Source organism: Haemorhous mexicanus, chromosome Z (genome assembly GCF_027477595.1).
Source record: "Haemorhous mexicanus isolate bHaeMex1 chromosome Z, bHaeMex1.pri, whole genome shotgun sequence".
Taxonomy (NCBI): Eukaryota; Metazoa; Chordata; class Aves; order Passeriformes; family Fringillidae; genus Haemorhous; species Haemorhous mexicanus.
In genome coordinates, this window is record NC_082381.1 from 75616098 (window position 1) to 75631576 (window position 15479).

Consider the following 15479-nt stretch of genomic DNA (forward strand, 5'->3'; position numbering starts at 1 on the left):
GACAAATTAATTATATGGTTTAATCGCACGCTAAATTATTTGTGTGCTCCTAATCAGATTAAAGACTACATAACAGAGCCTGTATGGCATTTAGGAAGTCATTAACTTAAATAGCACAGTAACTGAAAGCTAGTAAATGACAGACAAAGCATTTCTGAGTGCATTTCTGCATGACCACTCAGGACTCCAAGCACCCACATACTTACTGTCAGTTGGTCTGCAGGAAAAGAACCATCTTCCTGACAGGAGGTTTGACAGTAATCACTGCATTTTAATTTAGTGCGGTTTTGTATGTCCTGCAGCTCATGTAAGTTTAAGATATGACATATATTCATATATTTTGTAAGTTTAAGATATGACATATATTCATATATTTTGAGTCTGTAATATGCAGACTGAAGCCAACTTTAAATTTCAGTTGAACTGGTGCAGATTTAAAATACGAGCGCACCTATTCAATGCAACTGGTTTTCACTATATACATATATATATATATATATATATATATGCATGCAAAATTATCTGTTTAAGAAGTTCTGTGTTAATAAGGAACAGTATGATTGGCTTTCCATGTGTCCTCTCTGAAATCATACCACCACTGTTCCCTCCCCTATTTGCTGCTGATTTGGCACTTTGAGTCCACACAAACCTGAATATATAAATGGTGGGCACCTACCAAAAAGTAGGGTACTGCATTCAACAACTGCTTAAACTACTTCATATCGACACATAGAGAGATTTGGAGCTAGATCCTTAATTGTGAAAATCAGCACAAAGTTGAAAGAAGCACTGAATGAAACAAGCAAGTGGAGAAGATCATTCCATATTTTTAAATGCCATGCTGCCAAAAAAAGTTTTCATGAGGTAAGAAATAACTTGTAAAGAAAAGCTGATCTCTGTTCAAACCTGTCATGAAATTCTTTAAAAGTCAGTTAACTTCTGCCTCCATTTGCGCTGGTAAGACCTAGAATACAAAATACCTAACTTTTAAATTCAAAGTATGTTTTGATGAAGCATCTCGCATACAGAGACTATGCCCACATTTACCAAAGTGGCTTAAAAACATATGAGCATTTTTAGATACCATCCAAACAGGATCTTTAAAACCTTTACACTGAAACAATCCCTTCTGATAAGCATTTTTACAATATAGCTGTTGATGATACCTTTTAGACCAAGAGGTGTAGGAGGAATGCTGCTAATTTTTAATTGGAGATTTTTCCAAGGCTAGAGTGTCCAGTATTTCCAAATATAGGGAGCCTGATTAGCTTTTTTGCTGACAGAAATTACTGAAAGCCAATCTAATGCACAAACTGTGTAACCAGCTTGATTTTTCATGGCCTTCAAGTAACTTCTTCCAATCCATGTTTTGCAACATACCATGGCATTATTTTACCTGTTTCAGTTATCACAGGTCCTAAAAGAATTCTCCCCAAGGAAGCAGCAGAAGTGGGGTCTGGTTTGCGTCCATGTGCTTGCACACACTTAACACACACATGCACACAGGCATATTGGTGTTTTGATGAAACCTGAAGGTGTACTTTCACAAGCACTCAGCTCATTATTTATATCCTCTCTTGCTCTCTCCCCCCCATATACATATATATTAAAAATATATATAAATATATAAAAAATATAAAATATGAGATTTTATATATATATATATATATATATATATATATATATATATATATATATATATTTGTGTCCTGAGTATTTATATATGGGAGGGGGAGATTCCATCCTGTGAGGAGAATGAGGATGGGTTAGATCTGATGAGCAGGAAGTGTGGGATGGCTCATGGAAAGCCTTTTTCTTGCACTGGAGAGGTTGAAGGGTACATGACACGGGATCCAGATCAGCTTTGAAGTGCATCTGATTATTAAGGAAGGGGAGACAAGTTTGGATTGCTCATTGAGTGATGAAGCCAGTCTGCCTTTTAAGGGGAATAATCCAAACAGACATGCCTGGTAACCTCTAGAGTTAACAACCTACTGAACAGTTACTGGTTTAGAGAGTTTACCTCCCAGTAAATCTGCACGGGCACCTGCAGCTATCATGGCACTACAATGGCAGCTTTGTCTGCAATGGAGATAAAGAGGAATGCCAGGCTGTAATTAGAAATGCACATTGGAAACTGACAGAGCTTTGTCCTGATGCCCATCATTTCCTGTAAGAAAACTTTACCAATGGAGAAATTAAGAAGTGTCTGTAAAATAAGCCACAGAAACAACCATATTAATTTTAAAGATAATTTGACAGACCAATTTATAAAGTGGTATTTTAATTATGCCAGACAGTATTTTCCATCAGCAAATCCAGAAGCAGTCAGCAGCAGGAGTCAGTGGCATTATCCATTTAACAGACAGAGTAAGGGACACACTGGGAAGAGGAACAGCTTGCCTGCATTTAAACCTCAGCCTAGCAGCAGAGTAAAGCATGGACTGCAACACCCCCCTTATATACCATAGAATATCACAGTCTTGTGGATACACTGCCAGCCATCTCAACAACATAAAATAAAGCTGTAGTGGATTAAAAAAATCCCAAACCCAAAACCAATCCCAAACCAAACAAATTGACAGTTTGCATTAAGATGGAAAAAAATTGCAATTAAGAGGAAAAGAAGCTCATCTGAAACACTCAAGCAACTAGAAAAGCCATCTTAATGAGTGCATAGCTCTTTCACAAACAACAGAAATTAACTGTGCTCTTTAGCTGTGGTAACACCAGTGTAGTGGATGTAAGCCTGTCATACCACATATACCACTTTTCAAATGTCAGAGACCAAAGCAATCATAGCTCAGCATTACAACATTTGATTTTAGACATCACACATAAAGCACATCAACTTTGGACTGATCAATTCAAAATGGGATACTATACAACAAACAGGTGCTACAAACAACAGAGCTTCCCAGTGCAAAGCTGGCTGGCTGGCCAAGGGACAGCATGTCTGCCACCACTGATTTTATGACTTCCTTCTCTGCAGGAACTCTATCACAATACCAACTCATTAAAAAAGTGAAACTTTGGAGCACATTCAACTGTTCATTAAAACCGAGAAATGCATTCACATTTTTCCATTGCTGTTACTGTTATTTTACACGAGACCGTGAGGAAATAGATATTTACAGATAAAATTCACAAGGTACCAGAGCCTGGGCCTTCACCCTCAACCTCTCTAAGTATTTCTCAGGCACAAACTCACTCTGCGCTGTCTGTTCACAAACATAAATCCCATAACAAGCTAGATCTCAGACATATCATGCAAAAAAAGGAGCAGACTAAAGGGCAGGACACTGGAGGGAGTTTTGTGAAGCCCTGCTGGGGGCTCTTCTCATCTAGCACATTACCCAACTCCTCTGAAGTCTGACTAGGAGCCTTGCCCTAGTCCGCATTTTTGTACTAAAGCAGGAAGCAAGACTGCTTGCACAGATGCCTGTCAGTAAAAGTCTTAGGAACTGGCTCTCTCCTTTAATCAGGGCCCCACTAAACACCCTCACATCACTCAGCCCTGGGCTCGGCATGGCAGTCTCACTCACATGTGGAAAGTGTCAGCACGGAAGGGAAAGAGCGGGACTGTTCCTTTTTGTAGTTCTTGTACTGAATAAATTTAATATCACAGGAAGCTTATTACTGGAGAGACCAAAGACTTTCATCTTTAGAAAAACTTTTAAAAAATGTAATATAAAAATATATATACATAAAAACGTTTCTTTTTTTTTTTTTTTTAAGAAGTCATTAGCAATGATACCATCTGGTAAAACATGTATGACACTTACCAATCACACCAATCTTGTCACAGCAGCCATGTTCACAAGTGTGATGAGACTGACTGCTCTCAGGTTCAACAAAAATTGTACAGCAATATTCAATAAATCCCTTCCTTATAGCATATATTTTCCCCAACATTATTTAAACTGTAGAATATCACAGCAGACAGAGTTTTGAATTGCCCTGATGCATAAATCAGTCCTTATTTTTATTTCATTTGCTGCATACAAGTTTTTCTTCAGTAATCATACTTACTAGCCCGTGACTAGATTCATATACTTGAAAGAATAAAAATCAGTCACACATAAATGCAAAAGGTTTAAATTCTCCCCGGGTAACACCATGTCAACATCACATCAAATATGGCAAGCACTGTGCAAATAGCATTTCCTAAGGATTGGGATCTTTTGGTCCCCTCTGAAAGTTTGTAAGTATTAGCCTTCATGTACAAACAGGAAATTGAAACACAGCAAGGTTACAGAGGGTGACAGGACCCAAGTCAGTTTGTGGTGGAGCTCGGAAGCAAAGCAAGACCCCATGTCCAAGCTGTGTCCTTCCAGTTCTAGGCTTCTCGCAGAGGAATCAGGAATGGGCAGTTTAGCTATGGATCAAATCAATCCCTGGGCACAGGAAGCCAAGAAAACAGAGACCAGAAGCAGTTTTCTGTATGGTTGCTTGGCCATGTTTCAGCTATAAAAAAACAGAAGTCATTCAAAAACTGTTTTCCAGGTGTGCTGAACTCTGTATGAAAAGGCATGGCAACCACAACAAAGAAGGCTTTGATTAAGAACATCACTAATGACTAATTTATGTTACTTTACAAGCATTTTTACAAGTAACTTTTCACTATTCTGACCTTCTCATTTTCTTGGTGAAATTCATAAAGACCAATATCCCAAGCAGAGATCCAGGGCGCAATGAATGAATCTAGAGTTATACCATCTGGTTTCAGAAACATTAAGAACATAGACATAGGATAGCAAGTTTTACCTACTATTATGGAAACCAAAGCTAAAAGTATCTATAATTTCTCTTCAATTTAATGACAGTACAACTATGTACACTTAGACAGGAATAGCCAGTTCAAGTCTCATAAAACTGCTACAGTACACAGATAGCAGCTGTAAAGTCTCATGCAGAAATTTAACACCAGGTAACAGCTTTTCAGCTTCACACCATGAGAAACCATGGGTCTGAATCCCTTATACAATAGATATTTCTGTGATGTTTGATTCAAATTTACCCACTGAATTCTGATTAGGCTTTCAGTAATACAGGAAAGAGCGAATGAATTAGACATTAATTAAAACCAATACGTACATTCAAATTCAATGACACTCGTAAGTTTCATTTAAACCATGATTTGTTATCTACAGTGTTCTGATAGGCATTTTCACATTCTCCCTCACTCCTAAAATAGAGATTTTTTTTCCCCTCTATTTGTTTCAATAGTGTGCATTTAAAGTCAGCTAATTAATATCCTAAATAACACTCTATGTGGGAAATGGCTTGTTAAAACGCAGTATAATAATTTTTCTCTGACAAGGAAAAATGGCTTTTAACCACTTTTAAGAGTCACTCAGTCCTCTGTCTCAAATGCTGGCTACCAGAGATTGACAGAAGGGCTTGAAGTCATCAATTTTAACAGGACTGACTCTGACAGCCTCAATTCATATATCTCTATTATTATTTGGGTACTAAAATATGACAATTTTTAGATCCCAATCAGAATTTTGTATAATGCATATTATAATTATCACCTCCTGCAGGAGTGAATCCTAGGATCTGTGTGGATTATTTTAGAGTATTACGGGATACTATTGATCAATCTGCTCAGCCAACACTGGTAATAAAGTCACTTGCAGGTAAGATAAAAATTATCACACTACCTCAAATGTCAGCAGGGGATGGACAATGCTTCACGCCTCCCTCAGCTCGACTGCAGATCACGACCTTCTCCAGCCATTCCAGCACCTTCATGAAAACAGGAGAAACGGACAAGAGATGAGCTCTGGAACAGCAAAGGTCACCTGCGGTGGGAGGGCAACATGACAAAACCCAGAGTGGTGTCCTGGTCCTGCTGCTCCTCAGGGAAGGCCACCAGCAGGGCAGTCTGCTCGGCGGCCGCGAGCGCGCGCAGCACCTGGGCTGCTCACTCAAACTGCAGCCGGGCCTGAGCCCCGTGCCACGGGGGCCTGCCAAGCCACAGCACCCCGTGCTAGCCTTGGCATTCACATGAACACATACTTAAAAGGCAAAGGGAGGTCAAGGTGACTGATCAACTCATTCTTAATGCACATTCCTGGTGAAAATCAGCTGCCCTGCAAGTAATCTCTGAACCACCAAGAGGATGAGTAGTATCTCACTACCACTACAAAAACAACAACAACTACTGCTACTACTACTACCACTTTAGGTGATAAATTACAGCACATTAATTTATAAACAAGTGTAATGAAGAAAATAACATTTCATTTTCCTCTTAAAGGAGGCTGCCTAAGTCTCAGGAAGATGGCACTCTGATATAAAAAAGTAGCATGTTATGTTCTGAATTCCTAAGCACATTTTTGCTGTTATGATATTTTGGCACAGAGGCGGCATCAAAAAGAGTTCTTACCTAGCAGCATTTCTCTGTTAAAGAAAAACAACACAAATTCAACATGGAAAGTTACTTCTTCTCCAGAATTCAAGTCAGCTTTTGAAAGTATTTTAAGCGCTCAAATTATCTAAATAATCCACAATAGTCTGGTTTCTACGGGGTGGGACTACAAAAAGACAACCAGATTTCACAGTATCAAGCTCTTTAAAACACGGGATGGGGGGGAATCAGACTGCAAAACCCCTCAAATAACATTTAGAGAACTACTGTGTACAAGCAAACTGAATGCGTACGGTCACACTGCCCTAGCCTGAACAAGAAAAAAGTAACATTTTAAAAGAGAATTTCCTTTACTGAGTTAGCACTAGCTGAAAAAAGAGCAGCAAGGACCTTTTTGTACCCCCAGAATTTTCCATCTGTTATGTGTATAATTTTAATGTACAGATAGATCACTAAACAATGGAAAGCATAATCTGCTTGTGAGTGAAAGTTTAATCATTATTTCTCTGGAATCCTTCTATAGTGCAATGTGTAAAAGGCTGTCACCTCTGAATTTATACTAAAAAAACCCCAAAACAATAACCTCCCCAACTGCCAAATGCAAAAATCCTTCAATATAGAGAAAAATTAAACAGACATTTGAAATAAACAGAAAGCCATTTCCGTGCAAAAGCATGACTACTATGTAGTATTACTATTAAAAAAAAAAAAAAAATCATCCTATGTGTGGTTAATCAAAGTAAAACCTGTAAGGACGGTTTCCTCCTGGTTCACATCATGAAACAAGTGGATTAGACAAGTCCCTACATTATAAGTCTTTACATTAGTCTACCCCATAATATGCTCAGCCAAATTCTATTATCACACTTTTTAGAAAGCGCTTGCTCACATTTCAGCAGACTGAGAATATAACTGATTGTATCCCCCATTCATATACAATTCTACAGGGAGTCTTGTGTTAATTTAATTTCTGACTTTTGAAAGAACTCTGAATTTCAGGCAGAATAACCGAGCAGTGAGCCACAACTCTCATTTCCAAAAATAAAAGGACAACTTAGTGTGGAACAAAGTTATAAAGTCTAAGCCAGCTATTGACTGAAGTGAGCTACTAAGGACTACTGACAAATCCCTTTTTCAAAACACTCACTGTGGCACTAACAAGGGGAAATGACCTTTATATGACAAAGTCAGAATCCTATTACAATGGGACAGAAAAAATTATTCCAGTAGTCCTTCCAAAATATTTTGAAATCCTGCTCAGCAGCAGAAAAGATCTCTCAGCTACTTTATGGGCAACAAAGGGAAATGTCCTAACTTCTGATTACCTGATTGTACTCAGAACATTTTGTTTCACTCTTGGCAGCTGTGGCAATGTGCTCCAACCATTTTCTGCTTGTGCAACAGCCACCCGGGGTGGTTGTGACGGCTCCATCTGGCTCACAGATACCAACACAATAGTTAAGGGCCATAAATCTTGCTTGACACCTAAGGCCAGTGAGTCTTGTCCAACAGCTGAGGGCTAGTCGAGCATGCGCCAAATGAAATACGGCTGCTGTGCAAATATGAGCCTAAGTCAGTCATCTTACTGCATAAACAGTGGGCAGCCTGAGGCTCGTTCAGCTCTCCTGCGCAGAAGGGGGCTGTGTACCAGGAGCTCTGCTCCAGCATGGACACCTCTCTACATTAATCCTTGGGGCCAAGAGTCTCCTTGCCTTAAAAGGTTCTCGGTAAGTGATTAGTAACATGGTAAACCTTCAAAATTTTACCAAGTGACATAAAATATTGATTGTACAATTACAATGCTTTAGCTATAAAGTGTTGACCAAGTCTGGGACTAAGTCTGGATCCAGCCACAACTAAACTCCCATAAGAAAATTCAGAACACAGGGAAATCCTTTGAACCTTGTGACTCAGCAGGATGATCTCCCGGACAGTTTTGTCTGACCCCAACCTCTGTGCTGTAAAAAATCAAGTATACCTTGCCATCAAATACTGTTAAACTGCTGACGCATTTACCACCAAACTTTGCTAAATGGCTGTTTTACCTCAATAAAGATATTGCTACTTCTCTCTTGCAGGTGAAGTGCGTCACTCTATCTGTGGCAGCAGTGAGGGGTGATAGCACAAAAAATGCCAGCAGCAACAGTTTAGAACAGCCATACAAGCACAAAATCAGCTATAGTTGCACTTGGCTCTGACAGTTCATTATGTGTGAAAAACAGGCATTACTGTACATAAGGTAATAAGCTACATGTTAAAATGATTAGCAGTCTCCCTTTAAAATGATTCTTGGAAAAACTGCAGTTTTGCAAAAGGGTAACACAGATTCACATGAATAAGAGATACAGGTGAAGCTTTTTTTTTTTTTCAGAGATACATATTTTGCCCGAAGCACATTTGATTACTGTAATCCCCAAGGCAAACGAAAGGATTACAGCACTGAGTTGATAGGGCCTATCCAAACTAGTTTGTTTCACAAAATAAGAAACAGACCCAGACACATCAGTGTCTTGATTGGGATGTGAGGATCTTTGCCCATTATTATCTTCTCATTATGTCCTAAGCTAACCTACCAGAAAATAATAATCTGGACAAGATCAAATGGACTCAAATGTGCCAGAAGTTCTTTTAGTCTTCAAAAAAGCATCTAAGGAAAGGTCCAGTGCTGAAAAAAAGCTGGAAACGCTTTTGAACCTCTCCCATGTAAAATCTTAATGATGACGTACAAACCAGTGAAATGTATTGAAAACTGGCTGAAATGCCCTGCTCAAAGTATTTCAACCAATGGCAAAAAGCCCAGCTGAAGCACAGCCACTAAAGAAGAAGCCCAAGAGTAATTGCTGTTTAAATCTCCATTAATGAGATTTAATGTCTTTTTCACTGAAGAGGGGACAAAACAGTGGAAGAGATTGTTTAGAGGTTGTGGAGTCCAGGGGTACTCAAAAGTCCAATGAACTCAAAGCACAACTGCATTAATGAAATCTTGCTCTGAGCACAAGGGCTGGACTAAATGATATCCAACCTTTCCACCCATAGTTATTCCACGATTTGACAATTCTGTGGAATTTACATATGAACCTGAAAAGTTGCAGGCAGCAGACAAAATAAGAGGAGGGTATAAATTACATGCTTTGGAAGAAAGATCACAAAAAACCCCTGTGACTGCATGGAACATTGAAAAAGAGCGGACCATTTCCAAGCAGACACATGATATGGATTCACAAGTCCTCCAAGATTGTCCAGGAGTTCCTGCTTTTCCATTATGCTGGGCTACTAACAGACGTGTCAGAGGATTCCTGGCACCTGTGATATCGGGCACCTATTTCCAGAGCATTTGGGCTTCTGAGATTGATCTAAGGAATCCTGTCTCTTTATTCTATTTCTCTTGTATTTTATTTCTTTCCATTTCCAGTTAAGCCACTACTCTGCATCTTAACTCAAAGGAAAACAAAACAATTTGTCTGAGATGTATTATAATTTTATCTGAAAAGCACTTGATTTCCCTAGATTGCATCAACTGTGATGCGTGACACTTGCTGAGTGTCTTGAACAACTTTTCCCTAAACCTTTTGAAAGTATTTATCTCAAACAAAGGCAAAACAGACCCGTCACATGCACTTTTGAGTCATTCCATCCATTTTATGGCAAGTTGAACATGAGCCAGCAGTGCCCTGGCAGCCAGGAGGGCCAACCCTGTCCTGGGGGTATCAGGGACAGCATCACCAGGTGGGCAAGGGAGGGGATTGTCCTGCTCTGCTCTGCTCTGGGGCAGCCTCACCTCGAGTGCTGGGGGCACTTTTGGGTGCCACAGTAGAAGAATGACATCAGACTCTAAGTGAACAGAGAAGGGTGACCCGTATGGTGAAACCCCTTCAGGGCAAGACTTAGGAGGACTGTTTGAGGTGAGTTGTCTTGCTCAGCTCAGAGAGAAGGCTGAGGGGGGACCTGGCAGCAAGGTACACTTTCCCCCTGGGGGGCAGAGAAGGGGAGGTGCTGATCTCTCCCTGGTGACCAGTGCCAGGACACAGGGAAGTGCAGTGAGGCTGCACTGGGGAAGTTCAGGTTTGACAATAGGAAAATGTTCTTTACCGAAAACGTAGTTCGTCACTCCAACAGGTTTCCCTGGTCATGGCACCAAATATGGGTCCAAGGATTGTCTGGACAATGCTCTTTGTTATTTGGTTTAGTTCTTTATGGTCCTGAGAGGGGCACAGTTGGACTCGATGATCCTTACAGGTCCCTTAATACTTGGGATATTCTGTGATTCTGTGCTCTTTCTTAGGTTCAGACTTTGGTTCTTTCTTAGGTTCTTCTCACCTTCAAACTTGTAATGGGGTTTCACATTCTCAGCTAAAAAAATGTTCTGCAACTGTGAACTCATTCCTTAAATTCTCTCATCAACTTTCTCCTCTGCACAGGAATTCCCTAAATTCCTTCAAGGAAACACTAAGAAAACACATCAGAACCTTCCATCATCATTCCCTTTTTCTTCTATTCAGATACCAAAAGCTTTGAATCTGTTTAACCTTTACACATCTCACCAATCTACTCTGGACAAGGGATAACATTCTAGTTCCAAATCAGAGTCTTTTTTGCTTCCCCCCTCAATCTATTCATATCTTTAGGAGTCTAACAATAAATCTTGCCCTTCATGCTTTAAATACTTCACTGAACCACATTTCTGTCCTTACAGACTTGGCAGTCTTTGCCTCTTTGACATAACAATAACCGGAACATTTTCTTAGCAGCACTAAGCTGAGTAACAACTGATTCTTTTTTGGCACTCATGGTAGGATAAAAAATGGATTTATATTTTCCACTGCATTATGTTTACAAGTGTATATGTGAATAGCTCAGGAGGTCTACACTGTGGGACAAGGCCAAATATAGGAATTAATGCACCTCTTTGGCCTTTTAAAAGAAACCATCAGTATTGTAAAGGATGCAAACAGAAATCCAAGCAATTTCACTTGACAAATAACATAGCTCTTGTGGCATCCAGAAATTCAGACTGCCTTCCTTAAGTGAAATATGTCATATTCCCAGCTACAGCTAATTATCTTCTTGTGCTGGAGGAATGTTTTGAAGAATAGTTTAGTCAATGTTTATAGAAAGTATTTTGAGATCTGGGCAGCTGGAAATCCAGAGCTCTGTTAGCTGAAACTATTGCTGACATATCAGTAACTTAAAAGGAAAAGTCTTTTGATAAATTAACAGGAAAATGACAAAGAAAATATTAGAAAAAAGATCTAGTGCTGGATTGTTGTAGACACTTCTTATGTCCGCACTTAAGAGACTAACTAACTTCAAAAGAGCATGGACATAAAAATGTTGCTTGAAGTCTGGAGCACCTTTTTACATTCAAGGTAATAGCCAGTTAATTGAGAAAAATACATAATGGATTACTGCACCTGTTGATAATCCATATGTGGCAGAAACAATAAGCACTAGATTGCTCTTTAATGAAACATAAGAGATACTGAGGAATCAATAATAGAAATAAGGAACAAAAAATCTTTTACAAAGCTAAAACAAAATGAAAACTGGAATTTACTAGGAGATAAATAATATTAATTTAAAACCATCTCCATCACTTTAACTTACTTTTCAAGTAAATAAACTACTGGGCACAAGTAACTGGTGATCTGTGTAACAGAAATGGAGAAAATCAGGCAGTGCAACACTGTCAGACATTATCTGGTCCAATCCCCTTCTTCTCAGCCAGATCACTTAATGCAATTAATGCAACTCAATTAATCTCCTTTTTGATTAAACATTTCTCAATAGGCACATAAAATGTCAGCTGATATGGAAAAACAAATCCATTAATACTAACTAAAGCAGGAATAAAAACTGTCATTCACAGAACTAAGACTGTAAAAAGGAGGAAGAAAAAACAGAATTTTTGAAAACCAAATACAGCATATTCAGAAAATCACCCAATAAATGTATGTTGCCAAAATTGTCACTGCTCTAAGAAAAGACATAGTGTATAGAATGACTTGGCAAATTGTTAATACAGAAACATACAAACAGTATTTATTGGATCAAAAAAGCTCATGACTAACCAGCACAGTGGGTAAACATTTTATGCTTGGAAGTACAGGGTTTATAATTCAGAGATACAAATGTTATTTTAGGCTTACTGGTGCCTTAGTATGTAACTCTGGCAAACATGACACTTCCATGGCTCCCATTTCCCCTCTACTTTTTGAAATGGTGCAACCTTAGCACATTGTTCTTGAGAACAAAGGAGAGAGATTTAGGGAATAGCAGCAAATTTACCTTATCTCCATCACTGCTATGTTCGAGTTTAGTTTGGCCATTAAATCTTATAGCTGCTACCCTAAGCATTCCTAATGTTTAAATGACTGGCTTTACAAGTTCTACAAATTTGTCACATTCAAACAAAGCATTACCTGTGAGCAGTTACTTTCTTCAACCTTCTCTTCACTCAACAGCAAATACAAAAAGCTCCCTTTGTTGTCATATCCCAAAACAGCTACTCCATTTCCTGCCTCGCTATCACTTCTTTTTCCTCAAAAAGGCTAACATTTGCCCTTTCAGCTTAACAGGGTTCAGATTTCACTGACATGAGAAATATAACTCTTCATTAGTTACTGAGTATTTTGAGTTTCACTCAAAATTATGTAGCACAATGGGCTGATCCTTCTACACTTCTGAAGTATGTTCTCAGCTTTTCAGTCCTGAACTGCACTTCCTCAGAGCTTCTGCAGTCAGGGGAATCTGGACATCACTTGGCTACACAGAGCAATGCCTAAACCCTACACCACTGACCACACAGCAAGCTCTGTGTGACTGGTGCTATCAAGAAGGAGCCCCAGTGAAGAGATTAAACATTAAAGAAAGGGGTGGACAGAAGTTTGCTAAGAAGAAAGGTGTTGAAGTCAGCCAGGAATGAAAAGTGTGGCTGGAAAGTGCAAGGGCATGTAGGGCTGAAGGGCTAAAATGCAGCCCCTTCCACCTACTCTAGACGCCCAGGCAGGGGCTGAGTTAGGCATACCAGCCTCACCAGATGTTCCTGCAATATGCTGAGATACTTGTGGCCTCAAATACTGCTGGAATATGAGTGAATGTACTAATCATGTTAAAAATAAATATTTTGTTATTGTAAAATACTGGTGTTAATTTTGTTCATCAACAATCACCACTGAGGTATCATGTAACAGGCAAAAAGAGTCACTAAGATTTACATCTTAGTTGTGGCTTTTCTATTGCCCTCTGTTGCAAGCTACATATGTATTTTATATATTTTTGTGTTCTAAATATATTTCTATTGTGGTAATCCTCCACAATTTTGGAAAACAAATACTCTTAGTGCTAGACAGCTGTCTGTTTAACGAAGCCGCAGGAGCCATATATGCTATGGCTTTTAATAACTGTTTTCCAAACTCAAAAAACTGCTGAAGAAGAAACATTTTTAGTTGGTTTTAGTCTTCTCTTTCTTCAAACTTTCTACTTTCAAAATTTCTACTTTCTAAAATCTAAATCTGAAGATTAACACTACAACAAAGAAGCTAATAGATCTGGGGGAAAAAACCAATATTTTAAAGGTCTCAAGCAAGACACTCAACATTTTATTTCAGAGCTCAACATTTCTTCTAGGGAGATCTCCAATCCAGTTCCTTAACTCAATGAAGATTATACATGGCTTTAGTGGCCTGTATCACCCATGGAAAGACAGACCCAGAAGAGATATTCTACGCCGCAAATTCTGAAGCCCTTACAACAAGGACACTTTAGAGTGGATTTGGTATTTTTCTTCCATCCTATTTTAAATATTCTATTATTCAATTCTTTTATTAGATCAATAGAAGAAGGAACACAGCTCTGGAATTCCTCCTTAGAAGTCAATCACAATGAGGCACTTGGGAAATCTGAGACTTTAATTCATACCCTTCCATTCATCTTTCCTAAGACTGCCTGGGCTTGCATCGATGTATATATTTAAATTAAAGGATTTATGCATAAAATACAAGTTACTGCTTCATGTTGCAAGTACTTTTCATAGCCATCATTTACTTTCTCTTAAATTCTGCTGCTGATTTTCATGTACACTTGCATCCACGTTGCCTCTTTACCTTGAAGTCTTTTTGATACATCTCAGGAAAAGAACAAGACCACGTGTTGTCCAGCCAATGAAAAATTGAGTTCAACTAAAAGACCATCACTATCAAAAACGAAGGTTTCTTTACCTGTGGCTAACTAAGGAACAGAAAGTTCTTTAGCAGGAATTTTTTTGGGGGATGGGGTCAGAATTTACATAGGAATGGGATGGAGAATTCCTTGGGAGTCTGTTTTACCTAAGGTCTCAAGTAAGAACACATATCTTGTGCAATTCAAATCTCCAGCCAAGTACTTCTCCATTGATTTAGGCTTGTTTTTCCTTCTAAAAATATTAAATCAACAATCTTAAATCAGGCTCAGGAATTCAAAGAGGCCTATTTTCAGGGGCTGGCAGGAACACCACTGATGGCAGGACTCAGCTTCCAGCCTGTAGCCAATATTAGACTGAATTAGGAATATAAATTTACTTATGTATTTACAGACCTATATACAGACCTTATTTCATATAAGTATTTATTGCCAACTCTATCATATTTGTTTATACAGTCCACAACAGAAATACTGGATAATTGCAAAAGACAATCAAGTAAACTCACTTAACACTTTCAATTAAAAGTGGAGAGGGCTTCCTCTTCCCATTTCAGCATGCAGACATCATAAAGCTTCACTGAAGAGAGTCCTATATGCCTAATCAGATAATCTCTAATAGCTTCCTTATGACATAAGTATACCCTGATGGTAAATGATGTCATTAAAAACAAAGGGATTTGCAGTTTTCTTGCCTTTCTAAGGTATGTTTACTAATGTGTTTGTAAATTTAATTCTCTCAGTATAGAAGTGACTTGCAAGTTATCAAGGACTACCAAATATTTCAAAAAAGAATCTAAACAAAGAGATGTGGGTTTTCTATTTCTCCCTAATCTCACGTTATTTCAGAAGTTTCATCACAGTGGACTAAGTGATGCTGATAGTAACTGAATAGATGTTATGAAGAATGCTTCTGGGCATAACTACT

The 15479-nt window shown here is 38.7% G+C and overlaps 1 protein-coding gene across 3 annotated transcripts in view; it reads right to left on the reverse strand.

Annotated features, from left to right (window-relative positions):
- The window catches only part of GHR (growth hormone receptor), a 150134-nt gene that overhangs the window by 71767 nt on the left and 62888 nt on the right, over window positions 1-15479 (reverse strand). For all 3 annotated transcript variants that reach the window (XM_059873613.1, XM_059873614.1, XM_059873612.1), the window contains exon 2: window positions 5667-5751. The gene's annotated coding sequence lies outside the window, so the exon portion shown is untranslated. The remainder of the gene's footprint in view (window positions 1-5666; window positions 5752-15479) is intronic.